The 25,030-nt window shown below is 38.0% G+C and overlaps 1 long non-coding RNA gene and 1 pseudogene across 1 annotated transcript in view; both read left to right on the top strand.

Annotated features, from left to right (window-relative positions):
- The window catches only part of LOC109284306 (uncharacterized), a 145,545-nt gene that overhangs the window by 95,951 nt on the left and 24,564 nt on the right, over window positions 1-25,030 (top strand). The window lies entirely within an intron of this gene.
- On the top strand, window positions 22,989-23,138 carry LOC132250466 (U2 spliceosomal RNA; annotated as a pseudogene).

Raw genomic sequence — 25,030 nt, 5'->3', positions numbered from 1 at the left:
TCTCATCCTCTTGGCACCCCCTTCTGACAGGCTCTGACCCTCTTGGCCTCAGCCTGCCTCTGTTTCCCTCTGTCTTGTACCCTGCTTCAGGCTGGGCTCAAAACCTGCTGTGTTCCTGAGGAACCCCTGCGTGGCCTCCTAGCCAGCCCTACAGCCACCATCTGGTCCTCCAGTACCAAACTTAAACACAACACAAATACAAGCAACCACTTCCAACAAAGACTCAAAGCCCCATCTGGCTTACCATGCTGCTTCAGAAGCCTCTCCCCACTTACTGACTCTCCTATCCCCTGGGAGTATCTAACCAGGCCTGCATCTTCGCCTCCTTGCTGGTCTGAGCTGGCAGGAGCTCTTCTCACAGAGTTTAGGGCTGCACTGGCCCCTCTGCCTTGGGGACCTAGGCTTATATCCCCTGGGCTCCTCCCCTTTCAGTTAGGTGTTCACCTGAGTGGCCATAGGTATGTCCTCTCAGCCTCCAGAGCAGCCTACTGCTGTTCCTCTGCCAAACTGCAGTAGTTCCCTTGCTGCCTACCCAGGGCTCTGCCCTTTTGTGCTATTACTAGGTAGTTAGCCATTCAATAGGCACCTGCAGCCTATGGATCCTTGGCTGCCTACTCCCCTGAAGCCAGCCTAGAATCAGCTGTCTTCACCTGCCTGGGGACATACCTGCTAGTTTCCCTCTTAAATTAACAGGAGTCCCTGGCTCCTTGTTACACTTAAGCCACAGAGATAGTCAGTGAGCATGTCTACAGGAGATGCTAATGGCACGGTAGACTAATTCTACTGTGCATTAATGTGGCACAAAAAACTATGCTAATGCACACTAGAAATAATCTACTGCACATGAAAAAGCGTGTGCTGGTGCTAATGCACAGTAGCACTTATAGCGCATTAAATTAGTACCTGTAATTACAGGTACTTAACTTGATGCTCCATAATTATGGTGCATTAATGAATGTGTAGATGCTCCCAGTGGCAGATAACGCAAGCATTTTTGGCTGTCTGTCCTTTACCCACATCACTTGAATGTCCCTCTTTGCCTAGGAATGTATAACAATAAAATACAGTAAAATATACAATAATATACAGTATTACATTAAATATGCAAAAAATATACAAGGATCTGATTATGAAACCAGTTAATAGATAGTATTTAGTCAGTTAAGTAACCAGATTGGTTTAAAATCTATGTAATCCCTTTAAAAAAGGAGGGGAGACAAGTTTGAAGGAAAAGACACAATTTATAATGATAAATGTTTCTTTGTAGAGAAGGAAAACATGTCTGCAAGAGCTTACTTTTTAATGAAAGAAAAAGCAATGCTTCTAAAGACATGACTATTTCAACAGTTTTCTAGAGAGCTTCAGCTGCCTTTTCATTGTTTTGAAGTGTTCTGTCTGCTTCACTCAGTGCCCAGCCTCTCCTAGTGTACCATGTGGCATTTTACCAGATGCAGAACAGTTACTTGCATCAGACAGCTGCTGAGAGTCACATATGAGTGATGTTGGCAAAAACCACAGTGTAATGCAAAAGCTTCCCCCTTTACCTCCTCACAAGTCCCCCCAGATGCGTTTGCTCCAAAAGGAACTGAAACGTGCTGCATTTTTTTGTGTTGTTTCTTTGGCTTTTTGAAAATCCACTGCAAGTTCAAGAGCAGAGTTCATGTACTTCTGTATTAGTTATAACCTCATGATATTGGCCCCTGCATTGTCCACTTATATTGCAGAATAGGATTTGCACTGGGACTTTTAATGCCCCATTTTATGCCTTGTAATTATGTCTCCATCACTCCCTCTTTATAAGATTATGACAGCTAAGCATGTCAAGTGTTATAGGAATCAAGGTTGTTTATAAAGAGGAATAGCAGAGTTGAAAGCAATAGTATGTTAGTATCCATTGTTAGAAAAGATGAATACTTAATACTGCACTATGGTTGTCCATATAGTTTCGGATGCAGTAAAATATTATTTTTATCTCAGAAATGGATTGTTTCTTCATCATGTTTTTTAGAACTCACCCTAGTAATTTTTTTTTTCTCATTTAAGATTTCTTAACTCAAGGCAGTAAAAAAATGCTGTATGTGGAAGGAACTTTGCAGCATGCTGCAGCTTAATTGTTCATACTTCAAAGCAACCCCAAGAAAAGCTGTAAATAAGGAGTAGGCATAAAACTATACCTGCATCTAGGAATACTCAGCAAACTGCACAACGGAACAGAATCAAAACCTTGGCAAACAGCCAACCACTTGGGATAAATCTGGAAGGGCTTAATATATACTGAAGAACTGATCCACTTGGAAACAAACTATGTGGGTGTACTTATCTCCTTGTCACATACTGTAGTCATTTTACTACTTTGAATATAAAATAGGTCTTGTCATCATGTAATAGACCAGAACCTAGCACTGCTGGTGCACCATAATAAAATTCTAAGTTTATAGGAAGTACTCACACTTATCAAGAAACATACTGCTTTAAAAAAAATTAACAAGCCACCTTATAGGTACATTAAGACCCAAGAAAACAGTTTTGAAATAGTTTTAGCAAGTGTAGATACTCTCCTGTGTGCTGTGAGAGGCAAGAGAATGAGCATTAGTAAGTCTGAGTCATACAATAACATAACAAAAGCACTAGATGAGTCATCTGTAGAAATTGCCATAGATATTCAACAAAACATGAGGTTTCTGTTTATACCAGGACAAATTAGCCATTTCTTGTTAACTGTAACAATAGACACTTTTACAGGTTGCCCTTAAAATAATTTCCAGCCGTTGAATCTTACATAGAGCATTGACAGATAAGCTAGTGCTATTTGAATTGAAACTACTTTCTTAAGATAGACAGTAGACCCACATGCATACTTTAAAATATGAAACAAGAAAAAAAAATCTAGAGATTTTCAACATTATATCAGAGCAATAAAAATTTGAGATACAAAAGCTTTCCCAGGCAAAGGGATCTGTAAAAAGTGATTATTAAGTGCAACATGAAATGTTAGATCTCTATTAGGTTTGCTGAATATCCCAGTTTCTCTTTCCCCCGGTATATATTTCTCTATTGTTGTAGGTTTCACCAGGGAAATATCAGCTTCAAATTTATCCCTAAGCTAAAACCTATAAAATGATTGACAAAATATTAGGGAACTTGAAAACTGGGTTAAATATAAACTGTCTTGCTGTTGGGGGTATATCCTCTATTTCTCAGGGTAGACATGCAACTCCCATTCATATGCATTATGAAGAGAATAAATTCCAAAGATTTTTATTTTTTTTAAGATAAGAACCTTTCCTAATGCTAGGAAATATGCATGCCAGTGCCTATGTATGAGCTATATGCAGACTTTTATAGATTTTTCATTGTCTCATGGTTTTCTCCCATTAAAATGATCTTGTAAACATCAAATATGTTTTCAGGCAAACTCTTTTAACTGTTCCATTATGTATACACTTACCCAGACAAGTAGGAAAAGAAAATTAACTAATTAGTAAATTTGTTTTATTCTTATAATATGGCCAGTTGCATTCCTCAAAAAACATACATCACTGGAGCTTTTTGTCCTGTTAACAATAATGTGATTGTCATGTCACTAAATTTTCTCCAAGATAAGCAAGTTATTAGTTTTTCTTAAGTGTCTTTGGACTATGCTATATTTTCACTTACTAACTCTTTTAATTATGTGGACTATTTGGTCATGATCACAAGATGACTTTCCAATAAGTGCTTCTTGCACTTACTAACCATTGCACATAGGTAACATCAGATTCATGTTAAATCACCAAGATTAATGTCAACTAGACTCAAGTGCCAAACTGTGCATTAACTGATGGCTCTGGTCTGGTGTTTCACCCTCTGGAAAACCAGGTTGTTGGGTTTTTACTTAGGCCTCATAGACATAAAAAAACTAACTACATCTATATAAGCTATCTATATATATGTGCATAGATAGATATAGAGATATATATAGATATATAGTGGTTAGAACAATCTCGGTTCAGCTGAGAACATAGAGTATACATAGCAAGTTTTAAGATATGAATCTATATTTTTTCCTCAGTGAGTATATCTGGGTGCAACATGTGGTTCATGCTATGTGTTCTCTTCACACACTTTATGATTAGAAGTGTACCTTTCCCTTTTATTTCTATACCTTATTTACTCTTTGGCAAAGATTAGTATTATTTTAGTTTCATTACTTATGTTTGCTTCATTTAGAATGATCTGGAGGCAACTTCTGATACACACTCTAAAAAAAGGTAAATATGGTCTCATGACAATACCACAACAGTGAAGAAAAAAAAAGACACAGAGAGTTCTGTATCCACCAGTGCAGTGGGACCTCATATTTTCATTTGTGATTAGATCTGGGTCTTCTTTCTTTTAATAATTTAGTAATTTATTGAAAAAAATGCAGTTACGAAGTGGCTGAAAATATTTGTGAACTTGGGTCAAATTCAGTTAATAGTTTCAGTCAAAAAGTATGAAACATTTTTTTAAATTCAAATATTTTCCTTTAATGTTTTAGAGTAAAAAAAAAAAATGGTTTATCATTTCAAATGTTTTTACTTATGCATTGACTACAATTTAGGGGTTAAATAATCCCAAAGATGACACAAAAATATTTCAGTTCAACACATATGCATGTAAATTATTTAGAATCAACCCAAAGCAGTTTTCAATTTTATCCAGTTTGGCCAACAAGTCAGTCCATACTTTATGCATGTCTAATTATGACTAATGTGAACATTCAAATTCAGATCACAAAAGATCACTAAAACACTATGCTATCTAACAATGAACTGATAAATATGTATATGCGTCCATCCATCCATATGTGATTTGTTATACACACATATCTTTATACATAATGTTAATTTGATTTTAGTAAAAGCTGTAAATTAAAATACTAGATATCACATTTCTCTTTATGTACAAAACATATATAGCAGGGGTAAGAACAGTTCAAACTGCCCCATTCAGCATTGTGCTTCAGTCCTGATCTTAGGAGACTATCTGTAAGATTGAGAAGATATTTTGCTCTTTGTCTGCCTGGTTGTTAATAAGTGGTAATGTAACTAATAGAGGTGGGTGAGTGGGGCCCAAGATCTGGGAGATACCTGAACGGGGGGGGGGAAGGGGGGGGAGGTGGTGCAGGAAGGGGGAGAGGGAGTATGGAGAGCACCAGAATGGTGCCAAGGGAGTGCCTCAGCCTCCCATCTTCCTTCATACTGCCCCACATCTTTCATGCACAGTCTCCAGCTCCAGCTCTGCCTCTAGCAGTTGTAAAGGCAGAGCAGCAACGATGGGCTAGGCAGCTTCTACATGGCAACAGGATTGAAAGTAGGGGCAGTGGCCAATGCATACTGGCTGGCATGATGGGGAGTTTCAGCAGCAGTTAATCCTCCCACCTTTTATTTTTGTGGTCAAAAATTATTTTAAAGTGGCAGTTAAGCACACATCAGCAGCAAAAAAAGATATCTTTCCTCTGCCCCCTTAGCACTGAACCTCCAGCCACTGCCCCTGAACCATGCACCACCACTATGCAGGCCCAGTTGCCTCTGTTGATAAGAGCAGTAAGACAGCCCAATATACTGCTGATTTGGAAGATTAGGATAGATGACCATATGCAGTTGTCCTGAGATCATCTCATTTAACATAAAATATAAAAAGTCATTGCTATCCTGAGTTGGGTTCAGACCAGGAACTTTGACATGAAAGACTCCAAGGCTCATTACCAATTTCTTTGGCCATTTCTAATTGCTGTTTTTTTAAACATGCTTTGTTTCTCAGCGAAATAACAACATTGTTCCTCATGTAAACTGCAAAATATGTATTGCATCACTTGTTGGTTTATTGCTTTGTTTCTAGACGTTAAGTTTCATTAAAATTAAAATTCCTTTTAGACATTTAAAGTTATCAAACTCTCTCTTGCTACTCAGAAAAGTGGTATTAAAAAGGATTTTCTCTTTCTTGCCAACAGTATGGAAATGTTGTTTTTCTGGAACAGTCTATGCTCCACACAGGGATTTGTGCTGCTCGCCACATCTGTGTTGGCCTCAGTTAGTTTCCAAAAGGATGCACAGTTTGGCAAAGGAAGGGCTTTGTTACTCCATGAAATCCTCCTACAGTGATAGGTACATTCTAATGCATAAAATATTCCATCCTTGTGGTGGAATAACAGATGTGTTGCAGCCTCCTCAGATGTGGAGTAATTAAAGAAATTACTGGATTTATATACCTACCTATCCATATTACTTATAATGTGCAAGTCAATATAGATATATTCTCATTTAGGAACATTATGATACATTAGTCCAATTCCCAGGATATTTTAACCGTATCAAAAATCTTTTGACTGTAGGACTCTGGATACATTGTTCCCATTATTCATGAAGTATAACACCTATAACTTAATGTATCATGTGATTCAAATTACCACGTAAGCTCCACTACCTTGAAACAATTCAGCTGCTCTAACCTTTCTCTTTTCCCTGGTCATTTACCCCATTTCAAAAGAATAACCATGTGATAAGATAAGGGGAAACTGTACTTATATTTCTAGGGAAATCATGCTTGAATTTTGAAAGTGAGGAGGCATGAATAAAAAAGGAGATACATATGACATTATTTTACACAGTACCTTTTGGAATTTCCAATTTCTAGACAGGCAAAAATGGAATTGGTTTAAGGTAATGAAAGAAAAATGGTGAATTGTAATTTCACTGAAAAATATCAGTTTCAGCCCTCTTAAAACTATTTTTGTATTTAACCTACATTCGACAATTGGTTTCTTCTGGGGAAAAAATATCAGGTTAGATTCACAAAATTACTGGAAGAGGAAAAATGGTGTCTCTTTAACCACCAGTCCATTGGCTGAGGGCACTCATCCAAAATGTGGGAGACCTGGTTCAGTCTTCTTTTCTGCCTGAGACTACTTGAAATGATGGTTACCATCTTCCAGTATAGTGCCCTAAGCTTCATGCTGTAGGATAGTTCTTGCTCTTTCCTGTTGATGCTGTTCCACTTTGTCTAAATAAATGTTCATAGGAGCAGGTGTTGAAACACATATGTAGTGCCTCCCTCAAGATTGCCCTAATTACCAGACAGGGTACCAAGTCATTTGCACTCTCTTGCCCTATAAATACAACCAAAGTGTAACTGCTCCTGTAGTAAGGAATGCACTCCATATGTGTATACCCAAAACATAGTGGTTGGACCATTCTTCTGCGAGATGGAAAACCCATACTCAAAAAACATTCTTTACTTGATTCAGGGAATGGGTTTGAACATAGGTCAAATTATATTATTCTTGTGTTGTGTTTGATGGAACTGCATGAAGAGTAAGATAGTAAACAATATAAAGAAGGATGACTGAAGTTACAGTATAATGACTAATCTGTAAAATCTTTAAATAATAACTTAAGGCCATATCATACCATTGATTTTTAAACAGAACTCCCACTTAAAAGTAGATATGAGATGTGCGTGTGCACACACATACCACACATCTCGTTCTTTTTAAACTTTCCCATTTTCTACAGTAAGATATACATTTAACACCTCTCTTTGTTTAAATTTAGAAGGCCATGAAGGAAAGTCCTCATTTTCTACCCTCAATTTTTAGTTCATTCAATAGAATAAATAGGTTTGTGCCAGTATCTGAAGGTAGAATGCTTTTCATATTTTTCTCCCATTTACTGTACTTCTACACTTATTGCACATTCACAGTTGCATGACAGTTCCTTCTGCTCTAATGAGACCCATGGTTGGACTCAGACATTATTAGAGATCTCTCTGAACTGGTCAGACAGCATATTATTATAAAATAAGACAAAAGTATGCTGTTTTTAACATGGTCAGTAAACAAAAGACACTGCTATCCAAATGCTTTTTGAAGTGAAAGGCTTGAAATATTTCAGTCCGTTGCAATTTATAACCAGCAGACATATATGAATAATATAGAGGAGAGGAACTCCCTAAGCAGATCAAATGTGTTCAGACATGTAGGTTCTCACCTGTTAACCTCTAGTTTAAAGGTGAACTGCAAAGGATTTATGAAAAATTAGCTTGTGCCCTCTTTTCCTTGTTTCTGATGTCAATAAAAAGCCTAAACATGTTATAGTTTACAAGCTCCTTCTGCTTGTTTATTTTCTATTATTATTTTGGATAGATGGATAGTTTTTAGCCTACTCTGGTTTTGTTGAAGAACAATTTGGAGATCTCAGGGATGGTTATTGTGCTCTCTTAAGATGGTTTTTGATATACATTATGAAATAGCAGTGGCAACATGTAGGGGGCACATGGGGGTGCACGTGTACCCCCTAAAAGTGCTGGTGCACCCCCTCACAGGCTGCACTCCCTTCTTAGGTAGTAGGTAGGGGGAGCACCCGTGCCCTTCCTGAGGGCACTGGCTGGGAGTGGGAGCACTAGATGAAGTGCCGTGGCTGCTTCCCTGTCAGCACAATAGGCTATGGGGGGAGCCCCCCCCCCCCCGTCGGTGAGATTGGCCAAGGGGGAACCCCCCCCGGGTTGCTGACTGGTTGCTGGGGGGGGGGGCACGTGCCCCCCCGACTAAGGAGCCACCAGTCACCCATGTGAAATAGTCATAGAAGCTATATAACTTGCAAAAATAAGGAAAACTCAAAGCATATATATTTCTATATATATTAATTTGTCAATAATATATGGTAGGATTCATGGAAAGTAAGCTTCTTAATGCAGGGACTGTTTTTCACTGCTTGGCACAATGATGTCCGTATGTCTACAGCAATGTGAATAAATAATCATAATAATAATTATCATTATGGAAGAAGAATATTTTAAGGAGGAGTGTGATAGCACCCAATGGAAACAATGGGAAATTAGGCCAGGTATAAGGAAAAATATTGAAAAAAGATTAAAGTATTTTTTATTATTTTAATTGGGCCACCCTCTTAGTTGCTGAGATACTACAGTTCTTTCCTATTCTCAGGGAAATAGGGAAACAATATTGTATCTCAGCTTCCACTGTTTAGTTAACAGTGCTACATGTTGACTTTTTAATAGGAGTGACTACATGCATTAATATTGTTTTACAGTAGAAACTGTGGTAGCTTAGGAAAACCTGCTCCATGAAGATGGTTGTCTTTTAAAAAGATGATGTAATTATAGCTCAAAAAAGTAAAGTCAATAAAGAATTTAAGATAATAGTAGGAGGCAAGACTACCCCATTATATTCATGTCTTTAGTACAGACAATCACTGGTTATACTAATACTAATAAGTCTTTGTTCTTACAAAAAATTAAATGCATTTGACAATAATTTCACTGATTCTTTGCTTGACATTTTAGTCAGTCATCTCCTAGGCATGGAAGTCAGGGCTGTTAAATGCTGATATGGTACCATGGGATTCATGATCAGAATTTTTGCTGCCGTGTAGCCTCTCATCCAGAACTGACATTACACCCCACTCAACAGTGTCAGTATCAGAAGCCGCGTCATTATCTGCATTATAAGTGGCAGTGTCTTCTGGACAAAAAGTTTCCACATTTACTTTTAAGAATGACTGATCCATTATGTCTGTCTAACTATTCATTGCTTAGCAATCTCTTTCTCAACTACATTGGAAATATGAGAATAAAGTAGTAAAGGTCTCTTTTGTTCATAATACAAGACTGGGGCCTAGGGGTTGGGTATAGTTTTCTGCATGACTGTTATGACTTAGCATGTGAGTTTAGGCAAGTTTTTAAATCCCACTTTCCCATAGTTGGCCATTTACACTTAAAATATATTGTTTTTTCTCAGCAATATAGTGAGGTTTAGTACTTTATTGTTTATAAACTATCCAGACACTATCATAATGGTGGTCATTCTTTTACAAAGAATGCTCCTTGCTGCTGAGACTGCTTTCTGATTAGAAAGTGACTGGTGAGCAATGCAGTTACAGTATTTGCATATTGGTGACCCCAGTAGCAGCTGTGGTTAAGGCCTCTTGTTGATAGTCACTGTTTTTGTTCCTGATTTAAACAAGCTTGCATTAGACACAGAATGGACCTGCCTATTTACATGAAAGGAGGGAGAATTTGCTTTCCCATTTTCGGAAGGCTAGTCTAATTGTATCTGTGCTAGATATTAAGTGGTAAATTTACAGTATCCATGTTGGACAGTCAGAGAATTAGATCACAGTCCTCATCTTTTGAACTTGGTCTTTTTACTCTACCTATTCTGTTGTCCTTAAAAATTTAATGGAAAAGCATTTACTTGGACACATCCTCTTAGTAGAAGTTTGCCAAACTGCTCTTGGAAATTATTCATTGTGTTGCAATACTATAATATTCACATTGCATCATCCTTGACCTCTTTGAATCCATCTGAGGTATGGAAAGATGGCACACATGGACTCTACAGTTTTTAATGTAGGAATATTTCTCTTTGCTCTACCAGTACATACTTAAATAGTGTAGGCATGTTACTGAGTTGAGTGATGTTGTTTCCTGTTTGTACTACACCAATGGATTCCTAAGGAGGTATCTGTATTTCATATACCAGCACCGTGGACTTCACTGTAAGCATCTCATTATATATTGCATTGCTCATCACTGTTGAATATTCTTGCTTGAAAAAACCTTTTCTAAGAAAAAGAAACCAGTGTTCCCAGCTGGCTGCAGCCTTTTCCTCAGCTGATGGAACAGCAAGTTGTTTGGTATGCAGCTGTCTTAATTTCTTGCATGCTGTTGCAAAGTATCTGCAATATTCAGATTTTATGTGCAAGAGCCAACTTGTTGTGGACATATTTTATTATGGAAACAGTCAAACATCAGTAGGTTGAATGTGGGTAAAACACTCTATATGCAGAAATTTTGCACTCTTGACAGCAGCTTTAGCCACATTGTCCTTACTGGAGAAAAAATGAATATTAAGATGAGCCATATACCCTTCATGTAGGTATTCTTCAGTGTAGATTTCACAGATTTCATAGACATTAGGGCTGGAAGGGACATTCAGAGTTATTGTTCTTAACAGAAAGATTTTTCCCCCTCAAGACCAACTGAAGTAAGGGAAACTTGTCCTTAAATGTCTTTGTGACACAGACCCTATATAGCAATGACAAAGATAAAGAAAAATATATTCCATCATATTTATTAATTTGGTTCTAGATCACTCTTCTGATCCTTTTGATTTATGCCTGGAATATTGCCCAGTATTCTGTGGTTGTTCAGCAAAGTTCTATGAAATCCTGTTTACCTTGATATTTCATCCTTTGGATCTTTTAAAGTACTTTGTGGCTGCTTCCACACGATCATGGATGTGTGCAAATAAGCGTGGCTAAAGCCGGCCAGGCTCTGGTTTTGGGCAGCAGGCACTGCCACTGCATGTGCTGCCCCACTTTTTTTTGGCATGGGTTTCTTTGACCCCAGGATCTCCCAAGGTCAAAAACCCACCCCGCACTGCAAGCTAGCAGCATGGGAAAAGCTTGCCACGTGCAATGTGTGGTGTCACATACCACATATCCATGCTCGTCTGGACACAGCCCACGGGTGCAGTATTCTGGTTCACAAAGGAAATGACCAGGTATGTCAAATAATAGTTATAAGGAAGGATCCAGTTTTTAATTAGCATTGGAGGATAGTGAAAAGTGCACCCTGCACTCTATACTATGTGAAAAAATAAATTCTGAATCTTTGTCTTTCCACTTAATGCTGTTTTGCTTTTCAGAGAGTAGAATTTAAAAAATGTAATGATAATCTACTGCTATCAAACATATGCTTAGTTCCACCAGCCAAATAACATTTACTGTTCCAGTACAGGCCATTTTTGTTTAGCGGCTTTTCCTAGAGCTTGGTAGACAGCTATAACATTTTATATTTGGTACCTGAAACAATATACATTTTTGCCTGTTCTTATTTGTCAGCAGTATATAAAACAGAAGACAGAGAGGAGGTCCAAGGTCTAAGAAATGCTTCTGTTACTAAATAAAGAGGCCAGTTTAACCTTTGAAGATATGGCTTTTTTTATCTCTGTTGTTTGTGTTGAAAAACAGGTGAATTTTTTCCTCTAGTTGTGTAAAATTATATATTTCCATTACTTGTTGATTTAACATGTTTCCATTTGTTATGAGAACCATCCCACTGCTTTGGATCTAAGTGAATTTTAATGAGTTTTTGGTTTGTTCAAATATGCTTCTCTCCCTGGTTATATGTATCTACCATTGTTTTTGAGGATTCCTTCTCATAATTGCATCAGATTTCATCAGTCTTAGATGTCTGTCATATCCTGCAGTGCACTGAGTAAAAAGACTAAACTTAATATATCCAAAGCATTTGAGATGCCCTTATATATGTCACTTGGGGTATAAACAGACATCACCTTTTGTCGCCTTTATGCCTTCATACAATTATTATGATGGCAAAAAGCAACAGCAAATAGACATGTCACCATGACAGAAGGTAGCAGTAGATTATGCTGCTTTCTTGCCATGGACAACTATTTCCTTTACATGGGGAGATTGCAGGCAGCTCAGAGATACCTGCATTCTCCCACTGACCTAGGCAAGTGCTCCCCAGCTTTGACAGGCCTTGTCCAGTGCACCCATGGAATTCCTGTGCAAGGTCAAATTCCTTAAGCCCAGGAAGTGCATGCTTGTCTTTCTTCACTTTTGAGACTCACTCTGGAAATTGCTGGAGGCATGTCTCTGCAAGTGGGGAACCCAGTTTCTCTCTGTTTCCAGAGATGAGCTCCTAGGATTGCCATGTCAGAGTTCCCACTTGCAAAGATGTGTCCTTTGCAATCTCTAGGAACCTTGGATGTTGCTAAGGGTGCATCTCTGTAAGTAGGGAACATACTACCTGTTGTCCCACAAGATCAGGGAGTGGGACAATGGACGACGTATATTTTGTCCAAAGAAGCAGATGAGCTGTGCCAGGACATATCCCAGCATAGCTGATTCACATGAGCTGGGAATGTCTATTTCTACTCAGAGGCAACTTCTCAGAGGATAGTCTTTTTACATGTTCAAGTTGTCTGGAATGAGGAGTGCCAGTGGTAGATTATGCTGGAATAGACTTTATGGAAAAATTGTCATCGTTTAAGTGGGACTTGGTCATGTAGACCAGGGATTGTCAACCAGGGGTACGTGGGAAGGTCCTAGGGTGTTTGCACAGGCAGGAGGGGATGGAAGACCACCACCCATCACCTCACACTGCTACCTGCCAGGAGGGGGGCAAGGGTAGCAGCACCCCTCTGTGGCCTGCACACATGTTGCCTGGCTGGACGGACATGGAGGGGAGGGGGGAAGAGCTTGCATGCTGCTGCAAACTACCACCCCATGCTGTCACCACTCTGTATGCAGCCCGTGCCACTCCCCCTCCCCGCCAGGGGTATGCTTATTGAAAATGGTTGAAAACTCCTGATATAGACAAATATGGAGTTTTGTCTGAATAGGAGAATTTCATGTATATACAGATAATCAAGTTTGTAGCAGAAAACCTCAACACTAGTGCATTACAAAGTACCCCTCCATTTGCTAGGGGTGAATAAATAAATATATATATATATATATATATATATATATATATATATATATATATATATAAAATCACTTCCATTGTACATCATCACTGCAAAAGATTGAAAGAAAGATCCTAATGTAATGTACCATGTTTTCATGTTTATACTACAAGGCTGATTTTACATATTGCCTGTCGTCTTTCTTTGCATTGGAATAAAGAGTTTCTTTCTTTCTTTCTTTCCAAGTTGTCCTGATGGGATAATTCGCATCAGAAAAAAATCTTACTTCTTCAAATCTGAAATATTTCACAAAAACATGTCTGTTTCAGTGAAATGTTCTATGGAAAACTCTAAATAAATTAGAATTTCTTGTTTTATTTAAATAATGTTAAAACCATTTTATTTTCAATATTATTTTTTAGAATTTTCGTTCTGTGGGAAATTTTAGCTTTTTGTTTCCATTTGAGAACACATTTTAAAATGTCAAAATTTACAGAACCCCCCCCCAGAAATTTGGGATTCTGCCCCACTCTCAGTTAACACATTTTAATAAATACATCATCTTTTTGTTTATCCCAGAGGTGCTCAGCTTAACTAGCTCATTTAAGGTGGGTCCTAACAGAGCTCTCTGAAAGTCAGTGCTTTCAGCTGCCTTGGGATTTAAAATGGTGCTAAGTCCATTTTTTTTGTACAAACAAATATAACACTGCAAAACCATTTTTGATTTCCACTTTGTCATTATATCATTATAGGGGATCTACCCGGTTCCTTCCCTATCCCAGGCTTGTCAGCCTACACCACACCATTCTGCAATGTATATGATCCCTACAGCTGGTTTGTGTAGCTATTTTGCACAAGTTAGATGAGTTTTGACTGAATTGAAGGGTGGAAATCAGCATAAATTTATTAGGAGACTCAGGGAAGCTTATGCTGACACCTGATATGCCTTTCACTTCCTGTTGTACACATATGTCTTGGCTGACCTTTTAGGACTTAGCCACTGTCTTCCCACTGGATGTGCCAGTACTGAGGTCTGCTTCAGTAGAGATCTGCATGGATACTGGAAGCTTTATCAGTTTGGTTTTATCGCTAGGGTCACTGCTTAAATCAACAGCTACTGAAAAAATAAAGGCTGAGTGAAAAGTTGATTGAACAGAAAATATATGCTTGAGGTGACTTGATACATTAAGGTTTTATAAATAATTTTTTTCTGAGAAAAATTCCTACTTTCCCTATTTTTTTTAAGATAAAAATAAATATTTTTTTACTCAGATCTCTTGCTACCCACAAAGTAAATAGAATATTGACTGTGATGGTAATGTTTTCAACCCTTAAGAAAACAGCAGTACATACATACATACATACATACATCAGATAGACTTGGAACCATGGCAGTAATTAGCTCCCAACTCTGTTTAAGGTTTGATTTCCTACTAATGTGCAATGATACAATCAAACTTTGAATAAATTATAGGCAAAATGTTTCTGTTGTCTAACATTTGACCTAGAGTTTCTGTAACCTGCTGTTTATTAAGACATACTGTACAATTAGATGCTCTAAACACTTACAATGATCTGTTGCCTGAGGGATTATGTACATAGCATCTCCATTAAGTGATTTAAGCATTGCTAGTGTCAGTTTTAGCTTCCATTTGTACACTTTCATTTCCTGTTCTAAGTATGTACTGTACATCCCTATGAGTATTACAGGCTAGTGGAAAAAGAAAAATTGCCAGGAGAAGCATAGTTTATTTGAAACTACATTTTGTCACCCATGAGTCTCCTTCCCCTATTGTATAACTATGTTCCTTCTGGCTGTGGACAAAGGTCAGGTGTTCATTGTAATTTTTTTAGATCTATCAACAGCCTTTGATACCTTACAAATGAGGTACTGTTGACCCGCCTGCTGTTTATGTTTTCTCTTGTGGGTAGTTTAGTTTAATGTGTTGCTTACTTCTTATGTATATCATACACCCAGGTGCCATGATGAATGGGTCTATCAAACTCACTAAAGACATAATACTCCATTTTTATCTGAGTAGAGGACCATTTCTGTATACAGTAACTTGTTCTGTTGTGTAAAGTATGAGGAAATCAGAGTTGCACAATGCAAAGTGATGGTAGAATAGGCTCTTTGAATTTTCTTCTTTGATAATAGAATGTCTCATTTGGCTTCCTCTGACAGGGAAGCCAACTATAAAGGTCATTTCTGTAGTGAACTGCACGGATGCTAAACTCTAATACCAAGCATTGCAATCTAGTGATCTTACTGTGGTATATTATCCTGGTTAGTCTTTTCCTTGCTTCCACTGCAGTTTTTTGTAGTGGTTTTGGAGCAGCTGTTAGCCTTCTTTAGGATTATATTTGCAGATACATTTTCTTCTGTTTTCCCATTTTCTTGTAACTTGATAGTTAATTGTCGGAGAAATGCCTTTGCATTATGGTTAAAGCATACAATGAGTTCTCTGTCTTTGTTGTATCTATTTTCTGATTAAATCTAAGAGTGCTTCAATGCATCCTGAAATTCCTCGCATATACCTAGAACACAAAATAAGTTGGGAGTGAGACATTACATTAATTACGTTGGAGATCAGGACACTGGTGGTCTGTAGGCAACTGTAACTCAATTTGTTTATTATTACTTTAGAAAACTCAGATGTTGTGACCTAGTCTTATCTATATACTTTTTGTGCTATCTAGTTAAAGATAATTTTTCATATCCTGTGTGCTGTAATTCTGACCCTTGTGTCTGACACTCTGGTCTCCTTTTACTTATTTTATGATGCACTTTAGGCTCATCCCCTGTGTGGGGCCTAGGACATATTAGCTAACTGCCTGTGATTCATGTGTGTATTCTTTAAATCTCAAAACAGACTCTCAACTGCTCCAGACCCATATCTGCTGTGAAGATTTTGAGCACACCATACAATTGTCTGCTCAATCAAGCTTTATTAAATGGGAGACAGATAGGGATCCTAAGGACGAGACCAGGAGTTGAACTCAGAGTTCATGATTAAATCCCTGGTTCCTGTATGAAGTACTGAAGAGGTGAGAAGGTTCCTTACACCCTTTCCATGCCTGCATGCTCATATGAACACAAGGGGGAATGTAACTACAGTTCGTGTTTGCACTGTATTAGAACCAAGTTGTTCAGCAAATTTAAAATAATGTGAACTAAGGAACGCTTTAACACTTTAAGGTCCTGAGATATGGATTTAATTTAGCCTTATAAAATAGTCAGGAGTGAGTTAACAATCTGGCCTGCTAAGGTTTTAACCTTGCAGTTATGGAAAAACTGCAGAGATTGGAAATTGTTAGGCATATTGGCTCCCTTGGATCCATATACTAAAGAAATGGAAAAACAATAGTAGGGGAAAAACATTTTTTCTTTTAAATTCATTTCAAGTCACTTAAATGAATAAAAAACCACTGGAAGCCCTAGAATGCTAAGATCTTCAGCCTGCTAAAATTGGCAGCTGAGTCACAGCATCTGCTGAGTGAACTCACACACCCAAGACATTAGATTATCTCACAACAGTCTCATACTCTGTTGTGTTTTAGTTTTCACTTAATACAGATAATGACATTATAAAACAAACTAATTATAAATATTAATATTTAATGCACAATAACTATTTTAGTATCTTATCTATGTATTAGTATTGCATGTGATTTAGAGTGAATAGGTATTAAAGTCACTGAGTTTTAACAATTAGAGAATTATTGTGCTAGTTATGTATCTACATTACACATGCAGGCAATATACAGTAGTGTCATACTTTAAAAACATTCTTATTTAATTGGTATTTTATTAGTCAGCATATATTATCTGAATGATTAAGCTTACTCAGTGGCAAATTTGAGAATATTTCAGCACATTTTTAATAAGAATTTGTTCAATTTATGCTACCTATGTATTTATGTGTTTTAACTGTTACTTCTTTCTGGTTTCCAAATTGACGAAAAATGCCTGCTATTAAAGTTTGAAAAAGTAGAGTGCTGTGTTTTTTTTCTATGCTAGAGCATACCATGCTTTCAAATTGCTTTTACCTTTGAGCAAAATCACTGCATATTGGATGAAAAACAATTTTTTTGTGCAGTGGAATTCTTGGCAATTGATGCCAAAAAAATAAATCAGCCAAATGATTATCTTTAGTTTGAAAAAGTTATATAAACCTTGAGGCCCAGATGCATAGTTTAATAACAGGATACTGCAACTTTAACAAGGACTACATTTGTCTTTAAGTCCACATGATAGTGAAAGCTTAATATGAAAAACTTTTGTCTAGCACAAGTGATTTGAAGATGTTTTGCTCCATGCATGTGAACTCAGCAGGTGATTCTTGCCTATCTTTGATGTCAAACAGCACAAAACTTCAGTGAGTAGTAGCTTCAGAAATGCAATAGACATAGCTGAGTCTTCATATGAAGCTCATGCTTGAACTACATCAGAAGAACTGACATCTATTATGGTGAGCAAAGACAAGTGTTTGAAAAGAGATTCAAACAGAAGTGTCAGAATTTACAGTGCATAGTTTTATATAAGTTGATTTTAACCAAGCATATCTCTATGAACTCTGCAGGATAGAAAAGAAATTTCAAAAGGCAGAGAAATTGTTGTCATCTAAGGGCATGGAATGTTTTAATAGCTTAAGGAAGAACATTTCTGAAAGGTTATATGGTGATCCATTTACTTTGACTGAGTAATAAGGCTCGTCATTGTGATGGTGAAGTTTTTAACCCTTAGAACAATGGAAATGTACAAATGCATCTGATATACTTAGGAAGCTGAGAGTAATTGGCTGTTGTGAATGGTCTTTTTATGATTTTGTTCTTTCTTATACACAATTTACACAAAAAGATTTGAATAAATTAAATACAGATTTTTTAAGTCACTTTATATCTGACCTACAGTTTCCTACCTCAGACTGTAACATACCTTAGGAGAAGGAGCTGCACTTACAAATGGTCACTTTTGAAGCAAAAGCTTGCACACAATGGTTCCATTAAGCTACATTAAGACTGTTTATCGTTTCTCTTCCATTTATTCACTTTCATTCCCTGTCCTAAATACTTACATCCCTGCGTGCATTACATAGCGCAGGGAAAAGAAAAACCCTTTGTAGGAGCATAGTTTGTTTGAAACTGTGTCCTACAGGCTTACTCACAGCAGTGCTCTGAAACTGTCCCCAAGGAGGCCAGTGTCACAAACCAACCTAATTGTTCTTCTCAAAATGCTGCTGCTTTCGTTAACAACTGAAAAAAGCGAAACTCCTTAGCCGAAGCACAGAAACTCAATGCCTGCTGCATTTTCTAGGTTATAATCCACATGTAGCAATGTGATTTAGTTTTTAGGTTTCCTCAATTCATAATTAATATAATTAGTAGGACAGGGGATGAGCCAGTTTCTCATTTATTATCATCTAAAGTTTAATGGAGTATTTTGTAAAGCATTTCCCTTGATGCATTAACTGTGAAAAATCTCCAGCTTTTATAACAATAGAATAACCAGCAAAATTAAACTATGCCTTGTCTCTGGAATATGACTCTTTGATCACTTTAGAGGGCCGATTACTAAGGGGTGCTGAGCTGCCTTAGAGTCAGCGTTGCTTGACTCCTTTCAAAATTTGGTCCTTACGGATAATCCTGATTTTTTTTTTACTGTCTAGATAGGTTATTCTATATCACTTTGCTTGAAACTCTGTAGAAAACCATGAACATACATTTAGGTTGACTTAGGGAGAAAGCTCCTTTATATTTCCGTATCTGCTATATAAGGCAATCTCTGAATGAAATAAATTAAAAGATACTTACAATGACTGCCAAGTGACTACACTTTGAGATCAAGAATTCCACGACTATTTTCCTATAGTAAAAAGGAATTTTACAGATATATACATTTCTGTTGGTAAGGAACTCCTTGTGGGAACACTTTCTGAGTGATATTAAAGATGAAATACAGTTGTTTTATATTGGTAAAAGAACTACTTTGCTTTGCATATTTCTGCATATAACTTACTAACAAGGAATATAATGAGCAGCTTTCTTTTGTTTTATCATCAAATATAAGTGATTTCTGAAGGAAAAAATATAAAAACCACTTACTTGCACTGAAGGAATTCTTTTCTTATTATCTGCAATTTCCCACTCAGATATGTTGTCAAATAACCCTCAGTATAGTTATTTGAGTTAGCATAGTGAAATATATGTTAAGTACAGTAGCGAGGACTGTTATTGTATGGATCTTCTCAATTACTTCTTGTGTTTGCATGCTAATGATGAGTCTTTCTCTCAAGGGAGAGGAGTTCTTATAAATGCTGTTAATGCTAGTTGTCATGGACCAGATCCAGGAAAATGTAGAACTGTCTCCAGACTATGAGAAGTTGAAAAAAGGCCACAGATTTTGACCTCTCAGCAGCCGGAGGCTTGAATCATCCTCCTCTCACCCTGTTGAAGCTCTTTTCAGAAAAAAGAAATAAAAAAAAAATAACCCTACCATCCTCAAGGGCAAATAAGACGACCTCATTTAAATGAGGTCTTGTGTTGCATAACTCCTGGTACCCTGCACAGTCTATCCATCCAACAGAAGCCATGAAGACTGCAGTGGCCAATTTCTTCTATGTATTTAGGTAGTTAAACAGATGGCTTCAGGCCCATAAGGCCTCCTGCTCCCACTTCTTGTTATAGTAATACAATGACAGAAAGTTCAATCTTTGACTCCTTTGTGTTTTGGGAGGCTGCAAACTAGAGCTAGCAATTCTTCTTTGGCAAATACTTTATCAACTGACAATTACAATTTTGGTCAAATTGGCAGGATGGTTTTAACTGGAAAATGTTGGGGGCCTACATTCGCAAAGCTCATGGAAGAGATATTCCCATTTTGGCTAAAGGCCTAGTTATAGGAATACTCATCCAGGATATGGAAGATCTACATTCAATCCCCTCTTCTCTCTCTGCTTTTAAAACATTTTCTAGTTTCTAGAAATCTGCCCCAACCACCATACTATCAGGAATTCTGTAGTGGTGGTGCTCTCCATCTTTGTTGTTGAATCCATTGCAATTTGCAAAGAAAAATTAAACATATGTTTAACCTGATGATAAGATTCTTTGGTTTAGTAATTAGGATGCTCACCAAAGAGATAGGAGAAGTTGGTTTAAATCCCTGTTCTGAATCTGGTAGAGAATCAAACTAAACCTCGCTCTCCAATTTTCCATGCGAGTGCCCTGAGCAATAGAGGAAAGATTGACCACCTTCTTGACTTTCCTTCCTTCCTTGCATTTTTGGCATGGAAAGCAAATACAATGATTCAATTATTTCAGTTAATCTGATTTTATTTATTTGTTTATTTCTCTGTCTGGTTGCTGAGCTAAAAAAAATATATATTAACTTAGCCTTTCTCCATCCCTTGCTATCTTCATGTTCTTTGTCCCTCCCCTTGTCTGGCAGAGTGGAGTTTGTTTCTTCTTAGAACTTTTTGTACCTATGGATGTAAAAAATCACATATACCCTTTGATTCATGCAAGGTCTACAATGCCCTGGGAGACAGGGCTATCTGTGTAGGGAGCACCTCTGTGCTTCCTGCAATGGCCTGGTATAATTAATTGCTACTGCAGAACTCTTCACTGTGTGGGATCTCAACCATGGAACTATATAATATATCCTAAAATAGTATTATATCTATGTTGTGCATTCTAGCCTACTGTACCTCACCCTGTCAAAACCTGGACCTACTAGACATCTTTTGTGGTAGTACTGTACTTCTGTCCACATAGGATTCATGTATGTCAAGGGCCCTCAACATTTCATTACAGGAAGTTTGACCATTGTTAACAGAACACATATAGGGCCCTTCATGCAGCTGAAATAAAAATTTACTTTATTCACTTTAATCTAAGATGATGCTGAATATATGACAACCCCCCAATAGTTAGATTCTATACGTGGAAAATGTATAAATTTGTTTTAATTTTCTAGGTGTAGAATCTAATTATCAGAGGGTTGTCTTGAATTCATTCCCCTCTCACTGCTACAACAGCGAAAATAGTGGTGGGGGAGAGGGGGGTCTGATGTCACCCTTGCTTTTTGCCCCCACCACTTTTTCCCCCTATAGCTTTCCTGCCCTTCTTTACTGTCAGATACTGCTATGTGGCTATTTCCTTTCCAAGCATAACATGGAAGGAAGTGAGCTGTACAGGACAGTAAGGGGAGGGGGAGGGAAGGGACAGAGGGGAGGGAAGAAGCTGCAGAAAGCAAGCGGAGTGGGACAGGAAACTGCTGTGGGCCTGACCCAGAGTCAGAACCACAGCAATTCTCTGCTCCCCATTTCCCTCCTTGTTAATTTGAAATGAAAGGGACCAAAATAGAATAGCTTCACAATAAATACACCTATAGTAACTTGCATATATGCAAATAGATATAGATAAATTCATCCAGACTTGATGCATTTTAACTTGTTGAAAACTGCTGAAAGTTTCAGCACCAGTACTCCAAAAATATGAACAGCACTTTTGTACCTACTTATACACAGTATGCTACACTTGATCTGAGCCTTCAAGAGGCTGAGAAGCAATGACATGACATTACGCCAGAGACAAAAGACTCATGACTTATCATAGACTTCATTGGGCTGAACCCCAGCAGAGTCAACAGAATTTCAGGCCATGGTGACCTCACAGCCCAGTGCTTCCCAGTATGTGTCTGTACTCCAGATACCCCCCACAAAGGATCCACATGCTAATTAGCCCCCCCCCCAAGTGATGACTGGATACAGATGTTTTTGTCACAAGTACTGGGGTCCTCCAAAAATTAATATGCAGATCAAGTACAGGGCTGCTTGGTCTGTCTCCATGCCAAGGCAGAGCCACATTAATTGCAAGTACCAGACTGTGAGAGGGAGTGACAGAGTCTCTCAGTGACAAAGATGTTTGGTGATGTTTGCCAGACATATAAGGCTCATAAAGAAACAGGAATCATTGGAAAAGGGAAAGAAAGGTACTGCTGAGCTGTGGGAGTAAAGAGGAAGTCTAAATGCATTTGATGTTGTGGCTCATTATGACTTAAAAAAGAGTTGGTGTTGAGGGTGACTGAGCATGATGGGCATTTATACACATACATTTTTATGCTCTGACACACCAGAGATCCAGCGCATTGGAGCAGATTCAATCATTGAATCTGCTCCGCATGCGAGCTGATGCACACTGCGCTGCATCATGTGCAGTTGTATAAGTGGCAAAATGTGCATCAGTGCACAGAAAATGGTGGTGGTACACTTCTGAATTAATACACCTTTGATGGGTTTTAGTTCAAAAACATGCAGCCACTATTTTCTGTGGGCTGACACACATTTCGCCACTTATACAACTGCATGCGACATAGCACCAGATGCTTTAAAAGTGCCGGGGGCTTTTAAAAGTGTCCAGCGCTGTGGCGCAAGCATATGTACAAATGCCCAATATATGCTATATTTTATTCAGATAGGCTGCACTGACCTGTCCTGTCAGGGTTTCCATGAGTATCTTGGCCTTTTGGCTAAGATTAAATGTCGCATTTTTGGCACCAAGGGTAGTTGTGCAGGGTGGAGGGGGCAGGTCAAGGCTGGCTCTGGTCCTCCTGGTGCTGGCCTGGTATTGCAGTACCTCCAGGCCCAGTGCAAATTCCCTGTGGAGATAACACCTACCTGTTATTTTTAAGGGCCGTATACACAAAGGTTCCCATCAGTGTGTTTGCTCAGTGTGGGCTGGGTGTTTTATGGATATGCTTAGCATGGGTTGCATTCAGTCAACTTCATAGTTGGTTTTTGTGATGGAGCACATGCTCTTTCTACCAGCAATTTAATGATAGAAATTATTTTTATCAGGGAGGTGGGGTCTTGGCTGGTATGCAAATATAAGATGAGGGGCTTTTTCCCCCAAGCTTATGGGGGAAAAACACCCTCATCTTATATTTGAATAAATACGATAATATTAACATTTCAGAGGCAAATGATATCTCTTACAGTTACGTGCTGCAATCATATCAACCTCATTGTATCATTGGGTCATTTCACTAGTAGTGGATTTCCAATGCGAGTTGTATTAAGAACAGTAAATTGTAAATAGTTTTATGTAATAGAATGCTTGTAAAAATCCTTGTGACAGTAACATAATAACAAAACAACACTCAGTTTAATTGCAATGAATACTAAATGAATTAATGAAGAAGGGCTTCTTAGACAAAAAAAAAAAAAGAAGAAAAGAAGGAAAAGAAAAAGGGGGCACATCTATATATGCATTAATGGGCTGTAATTAAGGCACATTAAGGTAGTATGTGTAATGACAGGTACTAACTTGGCAGTGGTGCATGTCTTTTAGATGATATTAAGGCACAGTAAACTAATTGTACTGCGCATTAGTGCATTAGCATGGCTTTCGCCATGATGTGCTAATGCACAGTAGATGTATTCAACTGTGCTTCGAGCATCTCATGTAGATGCACCCAGAATTTTGAAAACAAGGACAGTCAACTTTGTTTGGATATTGCTAATAGAGCTAACTCATGATATTTCATGGCCGGGGCTCTCCACTGAAACCCATTGTGGAAACTTTAAAAAATGAAAAGAAAAATGGCCCACAAGATTTTTGTAGTAATTAAAAGGGATCAAAACTTAGAGCAGAAAAACTAAATTATCTTTCATTTCAGTGTGAGTGAAATTGAAAGAGTCAGCACATTGTAAAAAGTATAAAAGAAAGTATGTGCATCTCTTGGTTTGGGCTACTTAACCAACTACTATTATGCCATGGCTAGCTTTATTGCATAAAAATGTTTTAGATACACAATTGCAAAATATAGTGTATAAAATTCTAAGAAACTTAGAAATAAATGAAAAACCACAAAAGCAGCAAAATCTATTGAAAGAAAAATAAGGCTGAACACTATGTTGGTTGTGTGGAGTAAAGAGCTTTTGTTAATTTTTGATGAATATTAATGAAACATAGAGTGCTTTCTGCACTTATAGTTCAATTCATACAACTTGAAGAGGTCCTATCAAAAACCCTCAACATATGTAGGTGTCGCTTGATTGATGGAGGTTTAGAGGAAATAATTACCTAAAGGGGTGATGTGTATTGGATTTGGGCTCTTAACTATCTTTGAATATATCCAGGTGAATAGGTTTATTCTATCTGTCCAGCTTCTAAGCTCCAGGGGGCTACATACCATAGGGGCTGCACCAGCAGGAGCGGCATGCTTTGCAGGCTGTGCCAGTCAAGCCACAGGTCAATGGGCCATGTACACACTCTCCTTTCCACACCCTCTGCCACATTATGTCCCCACACAGGCACACAGCCCTCTGCTGCTGCATCAGGTGCCTCACCTCCTGCTGCACTATGGGGCAATTTCTACCACTCCACAACATACATGCACAAAAGTCTAATTCCCATCAGCCTGCAACATGCAGGCACCTGAGTGTGATTCCCTCCCCCCTCCCCACTGCAACGTGCACCCCCATGGGCACCCCTTCCACTATTGCCCCACATGCAGTCATGACTCCCCACATGCAGTCACATCCCCCC

This window comes from Alligator mississippiensis, chromosome 4 (genome assembly GCF_030867095.1).
Source record: "Alligator mississippiensis isolate rAllMis1 chromosome 4, rAllMis1, whole genome shotgun sequence".
In the NCBI taxonomy this organism is placed as follows: Eukaryota; Metazoa; Chordata; order Crocodylia; family Alligatoridae; genus Alligator; species Alligator mississippiensis.
Note: the sequence above shows the minus strand (reverse complement) of the source record. Positions and strands in the feature narration are given on the sequence as shown.